This window comes from Pseudonaja textilis, chromosome 3 (assembly GCF_049901715.1).
Source record: "Pseudonaja textilis isolate UNSWEBS1 chromosome 3, rPseTex1.2, whole genome shotgun sequence".
NCBI lineage: Eukaryota > Metazoa > Chordata > Lepidosauria > Squamata > Elapidae > Pseudonaja > Pseudonaja textilis.
In genome coordinates, this window is record NC_141992.1 from 166760069 (window position 1) to 166779838 (window position 19770).

At 33.5% G+C, this 19770-nt stretch overlaps 1 long non-coding RNA gene across 1 annotated transcript; it reads left to right on the forward strand.

Moving 5' to 3' along the window:
* Nucleotides 1–332: 332 nt before the first annotated feature.
* Nucleotides 333–15275, forward strand: LOC148126402 (uncharacterized). The gene is made up of 2 exons (XR_015743232.1): nt 333–502; nt 12937–15275. It is a non-coding gene; the product is annotated as an uncharacterized LOC148126402 (long non-coding RNA).
* Nucleotides 15276–19770: the final 4495 nt, after the last annotated feature.

Sequence of the window (19770 nt, forward strand, 5' to 3'; positions counted from 1 at the left end):
ATTTCCATACATGGAAGGTTAAGGTCAAAACCCACAAATGTCTGTTAGGTCTGCCTCTGTGGCATGACACATATATTCACAATATATCTCTTCTTTTAATTCTTAAATATGTTCAAAGTAGAATTTGTAATGTTATATTAAATTGCACTGGCAATAAAATCATATGCAATATTTTAATGTTACTGAAACACTTCATTAAATAAAATACTTTTAGGATGACATAGAATGCTCCTTATTTTGGGAGTTCTTTTCATAAGTAATTTAATTAATTTGTAATATGTATAGTAATGTCTTATTTCACAAGTATATGGTTAATACAAAACTTTAGTGGAAAAAGTGGTTTTATGTTTATTTTGAAACACACAATAATGATTTTTTCTCCCAAAAGGCAAGAAAAGAATATGAGGCAGTATGGCAAATACTGGACTTGTGCTAACAACGCTTTTTAACAGTGCAATTCTATTCTGGGCAATTCAGTTTACTGAGAATTATACCCAAGAAAGTGAGTGTAAGATTGAAACCAAATCCTTTTAGAAGATGCTTTAAAATGTCATCTTACCAATGACAATACAATATTAGTTAGGCATTTTGCATTTTTCAGTGTTACAAATCAATAATAACTTTATGTACTCTGTGTTTAAATCATGTTTATTCATTTATATTTACAATGGTTAACATATAAGCTATCTCAAATAAGACAGGTGGATATGGATCTGGGAATAATTATCTGCTTTAGATTTTAACAAAGTGTTACATTTGGTAGTAGCATCAGAAAATGTGTTTTATGCTAACATTTGTTTTAGTACAGTGCTTTTCAGCAGTTAGCCACCTACAATATTATCTGAGGAAATAGAATTTTTGAGTATTTGATTTCATCTTGTCTTTATAGTAGATGAAGTTCTTGCACAGTGACTTTTTATAATTTGACTATTCTTTTGTGGGAGGAGTATTAACTATTACTTCTCATTGATTCCTCCTCCTCTTTGTCACTGAATATCCAATCCACATTCTCAAATTATAGTACTTATGCATAACGTATTAGGGAGCAAATTCTACTGAAATCAGTGGGGGTGACTTGATGTATTTAAAACCAGGGTATCATACTTCAGTGAACTTCTTTGACCATTAAAACAGTTGAACCAGACTTTAGTTTATGAACCAGTGCTTTGGTTTATGAGGTAAACTTGCATAGGCCCACTCTAGTTATTCTAAATATGTTTAAACAGTTGCTTTCGTCCAAGGACAACCCAGAATGCCATAAAACAACAATAGGATGGTATATTTCCATTCAAATATTTTGGGAAAGTTTACATTATCTTTTTGGAGTAAACAAATCAGCAAGTATCACTATGATACAGTACAAGAAAATGCTATTAAAAATTCAAAAGTCATTCTACGCTGCTGGACTAAACCAAAAGCTTTTTGTTTGTTTGCTAATACTATAAATATCAGAAGGGGACAATGCAGCCTGGTCTCTAGGTTAACTTCTGGAGATGAAGAAAGAATGGTCTGTCTGGAATTCTTGCCAATCTGTATATGGAATATTGGGATATAGATCTCTGCCTATGATGTCCAAAGCCAAACAATCTGGAATCTCTTACATTTCAAATATTGAAACAAAGGGCAGAGATGGTTAGCATAAGGCAACCTCAGATAATATCTTGCTATCTTTGATTTTTTAAAATAGCAATTTACTTTACAAGCAGCTTTATTTAATACTGAATGGGAATCATTTGCTGGGATGCAGATGTTGCACTAGCAATAATGTATATATTTGGAAATATTACGATATATTATGGCATGGTCTATAATATTTATTTTGTCAACACACAAAAAATATTAGAAGAAGTATTAAGAGGGTACTCTTTCTTTCCTTAAAATATAAGTTCATATACAAGCTAGTTTAGGCACATTCAAGCATTGGCAGTACTGTATTCAATGAAATATTTTTGAACAGCTGTCCTTAGTGATGTATTACAAAACTACTTCTGAAATGCTGTGAAGTTTCGAAACGATGCTTCTGTTTGTGAATTTGCACAGGATATATATGGAACTGACATACTGCCAGTATGCCAAGCGGATGCAGTACTTGGAAGCTCTGATAAAAATATATACCAGATCAAAATCTGAAGATAACGATTAAGAAAATTATTTTAATTTCAGTGTTATCTCAATTCTATTGGATCCTAAATTGATTAAGCAATTCATTCTAGGCATAGTAACAGAAATAGGCACATATCAATACATATATTTTTAAAATTCAGATGATAGTTTAAGAACCCTCAGTAAACAAGCAGACAAAATTAGAGGACAAATCTATTTCTCTTTAGCTTTTTAAAATCTCAAGTTTCATTTACTCCAGTTATGAAGGAATGTATAAATTTCAGGACTTATGTTTGATATTCAGAAAGCTCAATTTGAATGATATTACCCATACATTCTGGCCAAATTCAATAGATATTATTGTTAACCACATGGGATGTTGTAAAAACAGTGGCATCTGAAACCCAAATTTTAAGAAATAAATGTTCAACATATTGCTTGGATAATAAGAATATTTTCTTTCATTTCCACTAGATTTTATTGAACTCTCAAGCTCTTTCCACTGTTTTCAATGCAAATAGCAAAAACAATTTAATGAATATTTATAAAGAAAAAAAAATGAATCGATTACAAATCTTACTCATATCTTTGCAGAGTGAACTTTTGGCTCCTTCCAAAGACCCCAAGTCCTTATTGTTATAGTTACTTTTAGAACAGAATCAGGAGGCAAATTCCTTATATAAATTGATTGGCTGATTAGTTATATTTTTTCTTCCTTTCTCTTCAAAGTACTTTCAAATGGCTTGCATTCAATTAAAAATAAGAACATTCAATCAGGAAAAAATATGAATAACAAGCCATCAACAAACTTAGTGTAAATATGAAATGATGGATCCACATATATCATTTAGATCTCATTCCTGATACTTGTTAAGCATCCTTCATTTGTTTAATGAAGCTTACTGAGATAAAAGGTGCCTGACATTATCTTGAATTATGTATTCATAACCTAGTCATATTTTCAATCCTAGCCATTTGAAACTAAGAAAGCCACTACTTTTGTCTGGGTGATTCTATAACATCATGTTACATTGAAGTCATACTCTATTGGAGTCTATAGGCACTATATGTGTAATGCAATTTTATCTATCAAGAACTTTTAAAATATTTTTTTTTCCAAAATAACATTTCAGTTATCCTGATATGTAACAAATAGTAAAATAAGATTTAGAACTTCTAGCTCTTAAAATTAGTTTCTTTCTCATGCATAATTCCTCTGAGTTTTAAAAGATATGAAACAAGCAGCTTCTACACTTTATTGCCCAGAAGATCAAGATAAAATGGCACAGGAACTTAATTGGTCTTCTGCAAAACATTGTGCACAAAGATGTATAGAAAAAATAATAATATATGGTACTGCCTAAACTAAGAGAGATAATAGCTAATATCAGGGTCATTTCCCAGATAAATTGTCAATAATTCATTTTAATAAACCACTCAACACATACAATAATAGTTTTTAATGACTGATCATAATTATGGGTGTATATTTAAATGTACAACAACCAAATTGTAATTATGAGACAGTTCATGGACTTTTATGAAATAGACAAAGATTAGCATTCATGTGATTAGAAAGTGCTGAAGTCTTTTAAAATACTCCAAAGTAAAAATAAAAAACACATTTCATCTTTAATATGGTATGGTACAGCTAGCAGTGAATGAGCTCTTATGAATTCCTAAGAACATTTAAAATAGATCTCAGCCATTGATTTCAGTGAGAAAGATAAAAGCAAGTGCTTTATTGTCCTTCAAGCTAAAACAGAATGTAAAACCTTTAATTCCAGTTACTATTTATTAGATTTCATCCAATCTTTTTCTCTATGAGCTCAGGGCAATGTAACAGTACTACTCCCTCCAGATATTTTTACTCACAATAGAACCTTATAAATGCATTTGGCAGTGATTTGGCTAAGAATAATTGGCCACGGCACCAAATAAGCTGCCATTATGAGGTCTTCCCTTTTCTTAGTTCAATCCCCTAATAATATTCATTAATTAATTATGTGCCATCAAGTAGTTTTTGAGTCCTAGCCACCGTACAAATAGATTTTTTCCATGGCAATCTATCCCTAATCTGTTCTTTCAGGCTTTCTAATGGTGTACTCATTGCCACTGTAACTGAGTCTGTCCACTTTGCTGCTAGTCATTCTCTTCTGCTCTTTCCTTCCACCTTCCCTAGTAGGAGAGCCTTTCCAGAGAGCTAGGTCTTCATATAACATGTCTGAATTCATTCAAACGGGCTGCTTCAACGGCATCATCTCATATGACTCACCCCCACCTATTATCTCCATCTGTATATCTGCAATGTGTTACTGTATAAAATATGTCCTTTGTTTTCTTTTCAATTCATTAAACAAATCCCCATATTTCATTATCTGCAAGCATTGTATCCACATTAGTTGCCCAAGCATGGCATTGTGGGTTGAGAGAGCATAACAGCCCCAAAGTCATTCAGGTGGCTTTCATACCTAAAATGGGACCCTTGTCCTGGTTTCTAGCTTGGTCCCTTAACCACTAGGCCAAACTGGCTCTCAAACTGCATCCACATAAATACATCGCAATAACCTTGTTTTGTTTTACAATTATTTTCTATTATTTTGGTTTGGAGTCCTGATCATTGGAAGCAGTCCAGACCCAGCATTTACAATCTGAGCTCTGTTTCTCACAGTAGTATCTATAGTACATCATTGAGAATTTCACCACTGCTTTTTTTCAATGTAGCATGGATTACATCTGTTGTTAAGCACTTCTGTGACCTATGTAAAAGAAAGAATTCAAGTATGATTAATTTGTTGAATTCAAATCAGTTAGATATACAGTGGAATTTTGGGTTGCGAACACTCCTGTTCATGACCAGATCGATTCAAATATTGGGTGGAGAACAAAATCAGTGCAGAAAGATTCCCTTTCTGCACCAGTTTCCCCTTCGGCTCCATTTTTTTTATCGATCATGCTTCTGGACACAACCAAACTGGGTTGCGACCAGAGTCTGGGAACGGATTAAAGTGCTGCCCCCGCCCCTGAGGCTCCACTGTATTAGGAATGTTTGGATTGTATTGGGTTTGTAATGGTGGTATCAAAACAGAACATCGATTCAAAAAAGAAAGCCCACTCCATAAACAGACCTACCTAACATAAGTTAACTTTAGTTAATTAACATGACTTGTTTGGATCCTTCACACAATATATTTAATTTTGTGCTATGTATAGGTTTTGACTAGTGTGCCATATATTGCACTCATCACTTTCAAACCAGGCAGGATAAGAGATTAGAATCAAAGTAATAATGATAGACACAGAATTTCCTATTTTACTTTTAGAAGTACTTAAAGCCCAGGCAGTTATATTAGCAGAAGCGATATGAGCAGGGAATCTAGCAGTTTCAAAGATTCTGACCTCCCCCTTCCTTTCAGGAGCATGAGCTCCTTTTCTGCAGTCTCACAAATCGGAAAAAGAGTAACCTCTAAAGCTGTTTTAGACTGAAGGTCAGAATTCAAAGTCTCTGGTAACTTAATCCACAGAACTCTGTAATCACATTGCTATTGGAAACACACGAAAGAGCACCCGTATTCTAGATATTATGAAGCAATGTCAATAACTATGCAATCTGGACAGGCTTTTTTCAATGTTATAAAATTTAAAGTTTACTCAGGCTGATAGTTGCAGGAAACAGAGTTGCTTCATGCTACTGAATTTGAGTTTATGCTCTTGAAGTTAAGAAAACCCAAACTGTATATAGGCAGCTTTGGTTTGCTTATCTAATACTCAGAAGAGATACCTTTTTTAGACAAGATACAAATAAAGTTTTAACTATTATTGGGCTTTAGACACTTTCAAGTTAATAACAATTGAACACAGTAATTAATAGTTAAGCACATTTCTTATCTAATGTGAAAACAGTTTCCAAATATTTGTGTTAAGCCCAATCAGGAACTCCATATGTATGTAAAATTAAATAAAGTTTCACCATAAGTATTGAAAATGTTGGTTATCTTTTCATCAAAATTAATTCAGGAAACATTATATAAATCTCAGGAAATTTTGTCTTCAGTACAGTATTATAAACAAATGAGACTGAATTTGAAAATTAAAACAATTTCTCTAAAACAAAATATATCACTGTATGGAATAGTGATTGCCTAAGATTGATGTTAGTTTCAGGAAAAGAAGTTACTGTAAAGTGATAATCACATGCAACTATCATGTCAAATACTGCTGGCTTATTAATAGAACTCCAATTAGCTGAGAGCTAATCAGACAGTCAATCATTTTTCCCTGTCAATCAGAGATTAAGTTGTTCCTGACAGAGGCTATAGCGGCTATAGAGGCTATAGTGGGGGAAGGGATTACTAAAATACTCTTATATATGTACAATTTTAAATGTAAAACTTATTTAAGAATATTTTTGTAATTTTGTTTTACACAATACACTATTATTTATTTGAGAAGCTGAAAGATGAAATTACCCCAGGTACTATTACACTTGTGATGGATATTATAGCAACTAATTATAAAAACATGGAATATAGGAATAAGCAGTTAAAGTCAGAATTCAGCAGAAGAAGCATAAGTTGGCAGACAGACCTTCAGAAAGAAACACCATAGAAAGGTGACCCCCAAAAGAGAGAAAGAAACAGAATTGAGCTGAACAACTTTGCAGATCTTTGGCCCTGGAACATTAAGTAGTAGGGGTGGGATTCAGCCAGTTCAGGCCAGTTCAGGCAAACTGGATGTTAAATTTACATCTGGTTCACCAAACTGGTAGTTGAACCGACTGGCTGGTGCCTCCCACCCCTCCCAGGAGACTTCACACAGCCCATTTTGGATGCAGGTAAGTGCAGCGTCTGTGTGGAGGCTCTGGAGGGCAAAAAACAGCCCTCCCAGAAGTTCCAGATGTCTGGAAGTGGGCCTGTTTCCAATTCCAGAGTCTGGGGGAGGCCATTTTCGCCCTCCCAGAGGCCTGAAGAAAGCCTCTGGACTCTGGGCAAGGTGAAAAATAGCCCTCCCGGAAATTCCGGTAGGCTATACCCACCATTGCCACGCCCACCCAGCAACTGGGCAGAGAACTGGTTGTTGGGATTTTTGAATTCCACCCCAGTTAAGCAGCAATAAAAAGGAAGGATGAAGAAGTTCCCATCTCTTAAAAATGACACCTAATAGGACTGAGGAAGCATGTCTTCTGGGCTGCAGTCCCTCCTAGAACACCATTCCCACCTGAGATTTGTGAATCTTGAACCTGATAATATTCTGGAAGTCTTTGGGCATGAGGGGTTGAGGTTAGTTTATTCTGTCACTATGTTTGTCTTTCTTATGACCTTGTCTTATGATTTTTTTCTGCCATTGTTACTTTCCTTAAATTTTTGTTATTGTGTTCTCTTTTGCTGATATTCTTTATACTTTTGGTATTGTGCATTGCGATCTCTTTTACTGATTTTAATCCTGTGTGCACTACACAGATTTGCAAATGTGAGATGTCCAGCTATATAAATATATACTGTATAATCAATCCATAAATAGGAGCTGAAGCCACACTGAGAACTTCAATAACACCTTGGGAAGGGGAGGAAGCTGCAGCTGAATAATTATCTCAGAAAGAAGAACATTCCTGGTAAGAGAAGCTTACTAGCAGATCCAGAAGTACAAACTGCCCCATAATACCAGTTGCAACTTCAGGAATTCCATAACACAGAAATGGTGGTGGAAAAGGAGAATATTCAAACAGCACAGAACCCTAAAGGCCAAGAACTGCAAGGTGAAGAAATGGAAGGAATCCTGAGGAAGTCACAACCACCAATTTTCAAGAAAGCCAATTCCTTGTCAACAGCAGCTAGGGCCTTCAAGAAACAAGGGAGAGGCAATACCCAATATTTTGGGGCCATGCAAATCATTGGAAAGGACTAAGGGAAAATTGTTCAAGTAGAACGATTTAAAAAAAAATTAAAAGGAAAAGAGTTTGGGTAAATAAACTATTGTTTAAATAAACAAATACAGTAGAAAAATATTACAAAGTAGTGTATTTAGTATTAAGAACTATACATAACTGGAGTATAGAATGATAAATAAAACATAACCGGATAGGCAGGAAACACAAGATAAAAATAACCCACGGGAATAAGGAAAAAAACATATATCTCTTCATGTTATACATCTTTGTCTGTGTCTAAGATATCTTTATTATGTATACTTTTATAACAATATTCTTTTTAAGAGACTTGTTCAATTTCTTGTTTTGTTCTGGCATCAAAAGAATCCAGAACCTAGTATATACAGTTTGCGTCAAAATAACAGTACAAAATGCAATAAATGACATTATTTAACATTAAACAATATAAATATTGTTAACATCAACTATTAACAATTCTTAAAAACCAGAATAAAGAAGTGTGTCTTAAATTCCTTTCTGATGTGTCATGAGAAGAGATTTCACATTTTGGAACCCATACATGAGAAGGCCATTTTCCTGTAAGTACAATAAATTGGCCTTTGTAACTAGAAGTGTTCTCAAAGAATTGCTTATATTGATCTTAATTACCAGATTAATTAAGAAACTGGTTGTATCTTCAATGACCTAACCCCAAGCTATTTAAAACTTTTAAAGTTTTGACCAACATCTTAAATTTAATAATTGAAATTTAATAATTATATCTTCAATGACCTAACCCCAAGCTATTTAAAACTTTTAAAGTTATGAACAACATCTTAAATTTAATAATTGAACAAACAGTTGACATCCAGCGTAGATCTTATGATTGGTGATATTGCCTACCTGTTGGCAGTTTTTCTGTAGCATTTTGCACCAAACACAGCTTCTGCTACTGGAAAAACCTGATTGTCAGGCTTTTCTCAAAAGCAATGCACCACAAAACAGGCACAAGCAGGCATTCAAGGATGCAAATCTCTGATAAGCAAATTTAGTGTTTTAAAAAAATGAAGCCATTGAAAAATAATTGTATACTTGTTCTATATCAGATGCAAACCCTATTTATAGTGATATTAAGGTTTAAATTCTTGTGCCTTTTAAATACTATCTATGTTTTTCAGAAGTGTTGAAACTATTCTTTTTGGAAGAAGAATACTTTCCACCTGTCCTTTGTTTCAGTAACACACTAATCTGGTTTCAGGTTATTCTGACTTTGCATTTATCTTGCACTACCTGTTTGCACCTCTACTGATGCCCAACTGTTTCAGAATGGTAATGTCATTCTGTACTCACCCTTCACCCACTGACAAAGCTACCTCTAAGGGTGTTTTTCCGCTGCATTTTCTAAGTATTGTTTTCCTGTTTCAGTTGCATAAAGTGGCGCTGCTGTTTTACCTGTTTTTTTTTAAGCCAATTCCTTCACTTTGGCTACTTTACGGAGGTAGATTGCCCCCTTAACTGGTTCCATGGTTGCTATGGACTCTGAGGGCGTGTCAATTTTTAAAATTTTTAATTTCCAAGTTATGACCAATATTAGGGGTGTTCCAAAGTTGTGACATGCTTTGTGAATTATAAAGATATTTTGGTTTCTTTAATATAATTTAGACATTATTGGTAAGTAACTACATAAATATCATAACTTTTTAACATTTTGTTTGTTTCATTTGGACTCTTAATATCTTTCAGTATGACTTTTCAGAACAGTGCTGCAACAGTTATAACATTTGCCTTTCACATGGAACATTGCTGAATCTGAAAAAATATCATTCTTTCCTTGAACTTCATCCATTTCAATTTAGTCCCCTTAAAAAAATAATAACTTGATTGATTGACATTCTGTTTAATAGTTATTCCTATCATTTAAGGTAAAAGTCTTGCTACCTGGGAGCTGAGAACCTTGCTATTTTAAACTAGTACAAAACTGTTGCCCTGTCTCATAAAGAGTACATAAGTATAAAAACGTTCAATTAAATCTTATAAGAAGCATCCTTAGACTACGCACTTGCATATTTAGGGAGGAATTCAAGTCTATTCCAAACAGACTAAACATTATTTAATGAATGTAATAATAAAATAATTTGACTACCTGGTACCGCAAATTAATTTGTAGACATAAGAAATAAACCTAACTCTAGATTTCCTCCTAAGACTTGGTGTTTAGATACAGAACTATCATTGTTTTTGTTCCATGGCTACATTTCAGTCTGTCAATGATATTTTTACAATATGACACACAGAACTACAGTCATATCTGAACAGTATAGAAAAATGCCATTATTTCATCTTGTAAAAGGAATAAAGAATCCAGTCTGTTTAAACCTATATCCTAATTCTTAACTGAATATCACTGTTTTTAAAAAAGATAACAAGGTTCATCAATTATTATCCTGCCATGTTTCATAATGCAGTATTTAAAATTTGAATATTGAGCTACTGGCATACAAATCCCTCGTTACCCTACACACACAAGGTTTTAACCACATCAGCTAAGTGATCATTTTCTTCTATAATTAATTCATAGATTATATTGTAGACATCAATTTTTGATCAAATATAGTATGAGCATTTTAGACCGACATGTTGCTATGAATGGATCTTTTAAGAAGGAAGAACGGTTGTTTACTACCTCTTCATTACTAATGGGCTGTTTTATTTTCATTATCATAACGTATCATAAAAATAGCAGAATGCTTTTTTGCTACCCCTGAGCTTAAAAAGCTGAAGAAAAATCTAGAAAAATAGTATGAAAAATCTAATCACTTTTAAGAAAAGCTAGAGTTCTCAGAATGTATCAAAAAACCTGCTAAAACTATTGTGTGTGAAGTTATATTGGTCACTTCTCCCAGCTCATGCTCTCCGTTCCACTTTTATAACTCATCTTACTGACCCTAAAACTGTTAGAAGGTAAATACACTTTAAGCAGGTGGTTCAGTAGCCAAGGGATCATAGGGTGATTTTTTATTTTTATATATTAGGGACAGGAGACATGCTATCATTTTCATATTTCAGCAATATAAAGGGATGATGTGAAAGGATCACAAAGGGATAACTCCCTGAGCAATAACTCACTACTCATGGCAATTCTTTTCATAATCCTGTGAAATAGAGATACAGTTTGAAATAATTTGCCGGAAATTGTTGATTGAACAGGTCAGAACTTATCTGGTAAGCAGAGTTCTCTGGATTTGCTCATATAAATAAGGCCAAAGTTATACAAAAATGAACAGAAAGCAAACATCTACATACATATTTCCTGATGGAATGGCCTTTTTCACTTTTATTTACTCTTGTTGGAATTGATGTTTAGGGTGCAAGGGAACAATCTTCTTTGATGCTGAGGCCCCAGAAGATATAAACCCATATCAAATTCTAGTTATTTTCTGTTGGAATTAATTCTCCATTTCCTTTGGGACATGAACACAGGCTTAAAAAATACAGACTGCTATATGACTAAATTTACAGATAGACAATACAAGTATGATTCAGTTGATTCCTCTGGTCCTTAGAGAGTGATATTTCACAAGTCCAGCTTGGGAGTTAACCCAAAATATGACACAATACTTATCTAGTCCCTTATATTGCTCAGTATCTATATGGGCCTATACTTTTCAGTGTAAATCTCAGTATCAGATGAGGTTATATATTGGATTAATTTTTAATATGTTTTGTATGATAGTTCAGTTTCTACTAGCAGGCTCAATGGCCCATTTCAATGTTATTTGCTTCAGCAATGACTCTTGCCTAGATTATCAGGATCATTATTCAATGGAAAAACACAAATATGAGTGTCAGAGATCTTGGATTCAAAGGATGGCATCCATTGGTTTGAATATGTTTCTTCTGGAAAATTATGCATAATTTTATGTTTTTATTGTATTGTTATGAATTACCTTGCATATATTCTAGTCAGAGTAAAGTGACTGCTACAATATATTCATTTTGTAACAATAAATAGGCAATGAACTTTATTTGAAGTCAACATAACATAATTTTGCATATCCTTACCTGAGAATAAATTAATGGTAGACCAGAAATGGATTTTACTAGAATAAGTACCAACATTGAATAGAATAAAAAAATATTGTGTGACTTATTATTTGAAAAATAATACATGGTTATGATTAAAATATTAAAACTGAAAAAGAGCCGTATAGTATTAGCACATAACTATCCTAATGTTTAATCAAGGATTAAATTTAGACCAAATTTAGACCATATTGCTCTATCCTCATTTTTATAATAAAGACATTACGTCAGATATTTAAAGATTTTGCTATCGGTATTGCACTATACTTTTTGTGTGTATGTGTTTTATTAGTGACACATACCCTTTAAGTGCCCTTTATGGCACTATAAGCTCTAGAGCTGGATTACTTTGAGTATTTTTTGAAAACTTGGAATTTTGAAATAGCATTTTCAATCCCCTGCTTCTAACATTTATTGCCTCGTTTGTCTTCCGATCATATAAATCACATGAACTGTGGTCATAATTACAGAACAAAGGGCTGGAGATAATTGGTTGCAGAGAGTGGTACATAAGAGAGAAAGAACCTCATTTTCTTTAGGAGGCAGATTTGTAGCTCCAAATTGTACTTTCAACAAGCTGCTGGCAGAAGGAAGAGATCAGCAAGATTGCCTCCAGGAACAAATATTGGGTTCCTCTATGCCCAGCAATACTATCACCTCAAAAGAAGAATTGTCCTTGTTGTTAATTGTTAATTGTTAATTGAAGTTTTATGTTATGTTGCCTCCAGAAAGATCAAAGCTTTCACAAAAACATCCTAATAAAATATAGAATCAATTAATTGTTTAATTGAAAACACTGTTTAAATGTTAATTAAGGATTAACATTTAATACTGCTTTACTGTTTGCTTGCCTGATTTGACTGGGTTTTTTCTTCTTCTTGCAGCCGGTTGAACCATCACTTTCTCTAATCCTGATTTTTGTAGCAGAATGATAGGAAACAGTGAGAGTCTTCAGATTCAGAAGCTAAAGAACTTGTCTGGAATGAGTATCCATGAATACCACAAGAATGAACAGAAGTGCACTCAGTGTAAAATTGAAGAAAACATAAATACATAAGATGGGCACATTTGATTAATAAATAAGTAAATATGGACTGAGCTATTGCCTTAGGCAAAATCCTGAGCCAGCAACATGTTGTAAATAACGAGAAGATGGTCAAGCTTGAAAGAAACAAGCTTTACTGTGCAAAGAAAAAAAGAAGTGGGGTTCATTTAAGAAATGAATCAAGTCAGAGCTATAAAAAAGGCAACACGTGACAAATAATGTTCTACTTCCCTATGTACAAGTTTATCAGTATGCTGTGTTGGATTACTTGGAACTTTGTATTGGAAATTATTTTTGGACCCTCTCTGAAGTTGAGAGAATTCTGGTCTCTGGGGGAAATCAGCTTTGATACCTATGGTTTCCATGTCAAAAGTTTTAACTTGCAGCTGTTACACATACAGGTAGTCTTTGACTTATAACAGTTCATTTAGTGACTTTTAAAAGTTAGAATGGCACTAAAAAGTGACTTGTGACCGTTTTTCACTCACACAACTGTTGCAGTATCTCCATGAGCCCATGATCCAAATTCAGGTTCTTGGCAACTGGCTTCTATTTATGACAGTTGTAGTGTCATGGGGTCAGGCGATCCCCTTTGGTGACTTTCTGACAAGCAAAGTTAGTGGGGAAGACAGATTCACTTAATAACTGCAATGATTCACTTAACATCTGTGGCAAGAAAGGTCATAAAATTGGGCAAAATTCACTTAACTGTCTGTTCACTTATCTTAGCAACAGAAAATTTGGGCTAAATTGTGATTATAAGTCAAGGACAAGAAGTGCAACTATAACTGCTATTGAGTTTGGTAGTAGAGGCTGGTTGTGTCTGTGTAAACTGGGGACAGAGAAGACAGTTACTCTCTCATATTTATATTTTTATCCATAAGCTCTTTTCCTCAAGCATTACACAAGCACTGATCACACACTGGCCACGCTCACCCTCAGTTTAGCAAAAGGGAAAAAAGTCACAAAGCATCATGTGATTACACCCCTGTTGTAGAGTATATTAACAGAATCTTGAAAGGCTGACTGCCGTACTGTTTCTTTATAAGGATAACAAATCCAAGATGGGCTGTTTTGAAACAGTTTCTTGTGCTTTCTACTTCTCAGAACTCAGCAATCATTTCACCCTCTCTTATTTCTCAAAGCCAGACTTCATTATAAATTCCTATATAGTGATATAGAAACATCTCATTCTGCTCCAACTGGCTTCTGTGTCTTTCTTCTTTATATCCCTTTTCTTTGCCTTTTATTGGCTGATTAATCTACTGTATTTTCCACGTTCATACTTTCTCTTCTTGAAGTTGTTCTACATTTATTCTTGTTCCTCCTATTTTTTTCTTCCATGCCTATTTTTATCTAAGGTCCATTCTAGACATGGCCTATCTCACATTCAGATCTCATCTTTCTATTCTTTAGGAATGCTCTCAAGTTTTCACCATCATTAATCATATTAATTATACTTTTTGATTTCAATCCATTCCTTCACTACATATGCATATGAATGGACTAAACAAAATTGTTCACATCTATAAAAATAATAATCACCATTTTCTTATAGGAAGTTCCACGTTGTATTTGTAACAATCTGTAGCACATTGAGGAATATTCACTGTCATCGTACTTGAGTTGCAGTTAATAAATTGCACCTTCGTTGAAAAAAAAAGGTGATGGATTGAAAAATGTTTAGCACACCCATGCATAATTGATAGGCTCCCTAGTGCAAATAAGTGTCTACTAAATAATTAAATTTAATCTCATTATAAGAGTTTTCATAATGGGATAATTTAATTAAATGAAAGCCAAAGGGTTTCTATGGGTTGAAAGATGCTCATGTTGCTATATTTGGCTAATGGTCTGGGGATGCTAGAGTGAAAAAGGGTAATTCGCAGAGGTGCATGCATTATTTAATGAATCCCTCCAAGACAGAAGGACAGATCAATGATAAAATGACAAGTTATCATTGCTTACAAAGCACATTTAAGCAAATTGGTAAATGTTCAAAAAGAACAAGTTTGCAGTTTCTTATGAGGACTTTTTCTTTTACTGTCATTTGCTCATTCTTTTCTTCTCAGATGCTTTATTCTGTTATATGATTATATTATAAAATTTTGCCTCCATGTCAGAACGAAAATAAAAACAAAACCTTATAAGCTACTGGACAGTTAGCTCTAAGTGAAATTATAATGGCTGCATCATGTATATATGATACTAAAAACGGAGAGCTGTGTCATGTGGGACCCATTAACAAGCTTTTTCAGTGGGCAGAGTTTGGGGTTGTGTCTCCAGAAGCACTTATCTATACTAGATTTTTCAATCCATACAGACTAAGTAGTTGTCTTGCAGGTGATCAGTTATGAATTAACATGAAGGGCAAAATGTGCATCTGAAAATGAGGGGAAAAATCCTGTGAACAATTATGATCAAAATACCAACTCATAAAATGTAAAGGAAGTGACCTAGACTGGATTAATTGCTTAATTATATAACTACAAATGCAACCACAAAGTTTGTGTATAAATAAAAATAGTGGTAAATTTCTGTAGACTACAAGCATAAGTTTGCTGCATGTGAAGGAACATAGCTAGAGCGATTTGTTTCAGATAAAAGTTCAAGAAAGGAAACCACAAACATAAGAGGAAACTGAAAGACAGTAATGGCTTTTGCACTGGAATATCATAAATCAGGACAAAGTTTTTTGAAAATGTATCTGATTATCCAACAATAAACTGCCACTTTTCTGGAAGACTGTGAAAATACCTTAAAAACTTCTGTAAAAAGGAGTTTTTAAATATATCAGAAAGGCTATATATACTCTGTTGGGAGGCTGTGTTCCATTATCTGTTTTAGTTATGCTATAACATTTTTAGAACATATCATATATTCTGTTATTCATATTGCTAAGGACCATTGCAACAAAAAAATAAGCTTTGTCATTTTGTGTGTGTGTGTGTGTGCGTGTGTGTGTGTATGTGTGTATGTATGTCAAAAAGCAGATCTAGAATAGATGTAAACTGTCATTTTCAGGAATTTTGAATCACAACATAGAAGAGCATGCAAACACAGATGTGTCCATAATTGTTAGAAAGAAGAAAGTACTATATTATTTGCCTTTTAATTAGAATAATTGATTTGATTGTTTAATTATTACTAATAGTTATTATACGCAGCTGCATAATTGCAATCACTTTTCCCAATTTCTTTGATTATTTAGGTTAGCCAATATTTGTATTTTGAAAATTACACAACTTTCAAGCTGAGTTCAAAAGTACTATATTAAGCATATTTTTTCAATTGTAATTCAATATTTTATAGTATTTAAACAATTATGTCAGTTTCAAGGAACCAGAACAACTTTGTAAATAGGCCAAAGCAGTTTCTTTGTTGTTGGTCATCTTTTTCACAAGAATCTCACCAATGTAGCTGCATTCCCTTGGGAACTAGTAGATAAGGTTTCACTACTCTAATCTATGATGTTTCCTTCCAACTCCAAGCAGGTATGCCTCTTTAGTCCACCACTTTAGCCAGGGATTTCACAATTATGTTGGATTGTTTAAAACAAACCATGCAATCTTGGAACTTTGTCCATTCAACATTAGTATTCTGAATGTCTATAGAGATTGTCAGTTGTCCAGGTTGTCAGAGTTGAAGAAGCTTCTTGAATGAGAAGCAAAACATTTTCAAGGGAAAACGAAGTCCAGTTGTCTTTTGAAAAAGCACCTTTGGGATATTCTAAATTAGCATCCTTTTAGAAAAAGGAAGGAAGATTTGTTAATCCAAGTTATAAGAATGAATTTTATGCCTTTGCAAAACTATATAATTCACATAAATGACATTATTTGCAGTAAAATCTCCATTTAACAGTCAAATCCTTGATTCAATGGACATACATTATGTAAAAAATACATTTGAAGTTAAATAAATAGAAAATTAATTTTTGGGGGAACTACTGCCAAACTATGCAATATCAAACTATTTCTAAGATTAAGTTATAATGTAGTTTTAGTTTTGTTTCTAGAAGTAAATGTGTAAAATAGGTTAGTTTGGCATTTATTTGGACGTCAGCAAAATGTGTAATTGGGTATCATCATAATATCTTATGATTTACTACTCTACTGCTTTTCTTGTTGGACAAAACCTTACACTAGAATTTGATATAAACTTAAAATAATTTCATAATAAAAAGATGATTGATACTCATTTGTTATGTACTTGGTAAATTAGAAGGAAAACATAAAAAGAAATACGGTTTTAGATATTAGCACAGAACAAAGAAACTCGTCTGGCATAATTGAGAGTCTTCACATTTTGGACCTCCTTATTATGCTTTATTTCCCGTCAGGTATTTCAAAACATTCTGGTTTGGCAGCCTATTGGACATTTGATCACCTTGATATTGATATTAATAGTGCCAGATGGTTACAGTTCCACTCCCCCCAACAATCCACAACTCCAGCCTTTAAAAATACATGGTAGATAAGTTTGTCTGTTTTAGATTTTACTTCAAAATTGTGATTCTTTTTTGACAACTCTTTCTCAAGTCTAGATTTCAAGCACTAGAATTAATTAATGGAAATGAAACAGTTGTCTTTTGTATACAATGGTCATAATTCAAGGTGAAGGAAAATACTCGATCAGATTGGCACTTTCTAATTGACAATAAACAGCCTCAAAAGTTATTCTCATGAAACAGATTGAATGTGCTGCTTATGTTTGACTGCTTATTAATACTGTATTTTTCTTAACGAGGCATTAGCTTATTATTTGGTTTAGATAATTTCTGCCTTGGAAAAAGTTAATCCAAATACATTGATTCATTAATCTAATATTTGTATCTAAAAGTGTGTGTGGTTTTTCCATTTTTGTAAAGGTGTATACATTGTAATTTTTATATCTAAAGCGTATCTATGTCATAGAATAAAATAAGCAACTAATGAAAAATTGAACTACACCTGATTTACAAGATATATACAGAATATTCGTATTTAACTTTAAATTGCATCATAAAATTCTCTTGTCAAGCTGGTTTCTTATCAGTCCCAGAATTTTTCCCTTATCGGTCTGCTCTTATATCAAAACATCCGAACTTTCCTTTGGTTACACAACAATATCACTCTGAACTCATTCTCTTATTCTTTTATCAATTCAAAGTTTTCTTTCCATGTGTTTCCTTACAATATGTCTGGGACTTTCTCTAAAAATATATTTATGAGCAAATTTTGGCACTTTGCCAAAATTGCCACTTGAAAATAATTTTGGAATAATTTCCTAACTAAATTAGGATTTGGGCAATTAAATAATTTCACATGCTTCTTCTGCTAAACGCAGTTCCATATTGCTATCTTACTTCTGCTCTTTCCAATACCTCAGTTTGGATATAAAACACTGGATTCTGGGATGCATTAAAAAAAGGCTAGAATTGTTTTGTTTTCTAAAGAAATTAGTTTAATCCAAGCGAAAACCAACCTACTAAAGTTAATACACATACATGTTTTCTAGTTTAGATGTTTTTAACAACATTAAAGCTCTAAGAGCAGATGTCTATTATTTACTAGGATCAGTCACTTTCATATTCTAGCACAACCTACTCCTAGTACCTTCTAGTTGTGTCAGACTTTTGCCATGCTGACAAGGATGTATGGAAATTGTAGTCCACTGTATCTGACATAATATATAGTTACAAGCATAGCTATGAAGCCTTATCATAATTGCAATTCCTTTCTTCCAGAGAAGCAACAAAGCTAATGTACAATGCATTTTCATCAGATTTCCTAACAGTTTCCTAAATTGTTTAGAACCGTTTCAATTATTTATCTTTTTTGGAAGGAAAGGGGGAGGGGGATCATCAAGGTGTTTTGTTTTCTTCACATATACTTGTTGAGGTTTTGTTTATTTAGTTAAAGAATTTATATGGCTGCCAGCTCACACAGTGAATCTAGGCAACTCACAGCACCCAGTAGAAACAACACCATAAAACACATCATATCATTCACACAAGGTGTGAGAACCATTCATACTATTGACCCTGCCCCCCCCCGCCCCCAATCCAATCTCTTCCTAGCCCAATACTTGAAGGAAGAGCCAGCTCTTCGTGGACTTTCAGAATATTTGAAAGAGGAATCCTGTCCTCCAGCTCAGGTGGAGGCTATCCCAAAGGGCCAGGGCAGATACAGAGAAGACACATCATCAAGCTTGAAAAAAGAGACTTAGCTGTTAACTAAAACTGCATGCTAATGTAAAAGCAAATGTCCTTTAGAACCATTTGCAGAAAGGCAAAGAAAAGTCTCAATTTTCTTAAGAAGTATTAATAATAGCACCTTTGATAACAAGGTGTGGTTAATTTCTCAGCAAGCCATATGAAATTGCAATAAGTAAATGATATCTAAAATTTATATTGGTCCCCCTTCCATAGATGATCAGACCTTAGGTGGTTTATTCACTAAGTTATAAAAACCACAAAGCATAAACTAATAAAGTTGTTATAAAGGATTACTTCTGTGATTTTCCTTTATAGTAAATTGAGAATGGGTTTTTCAGGGTTTTTTATTTTATGAAAAAAAACCCAGATAATTGTAATGAAGTTATTTGTTTCTAGGAGATGGGAAAAGGTATTTTATAGTGGAAATACAATTATAGTTAAGAACAGCCGTCGCTGATTTAATGGAACATTAGGAAC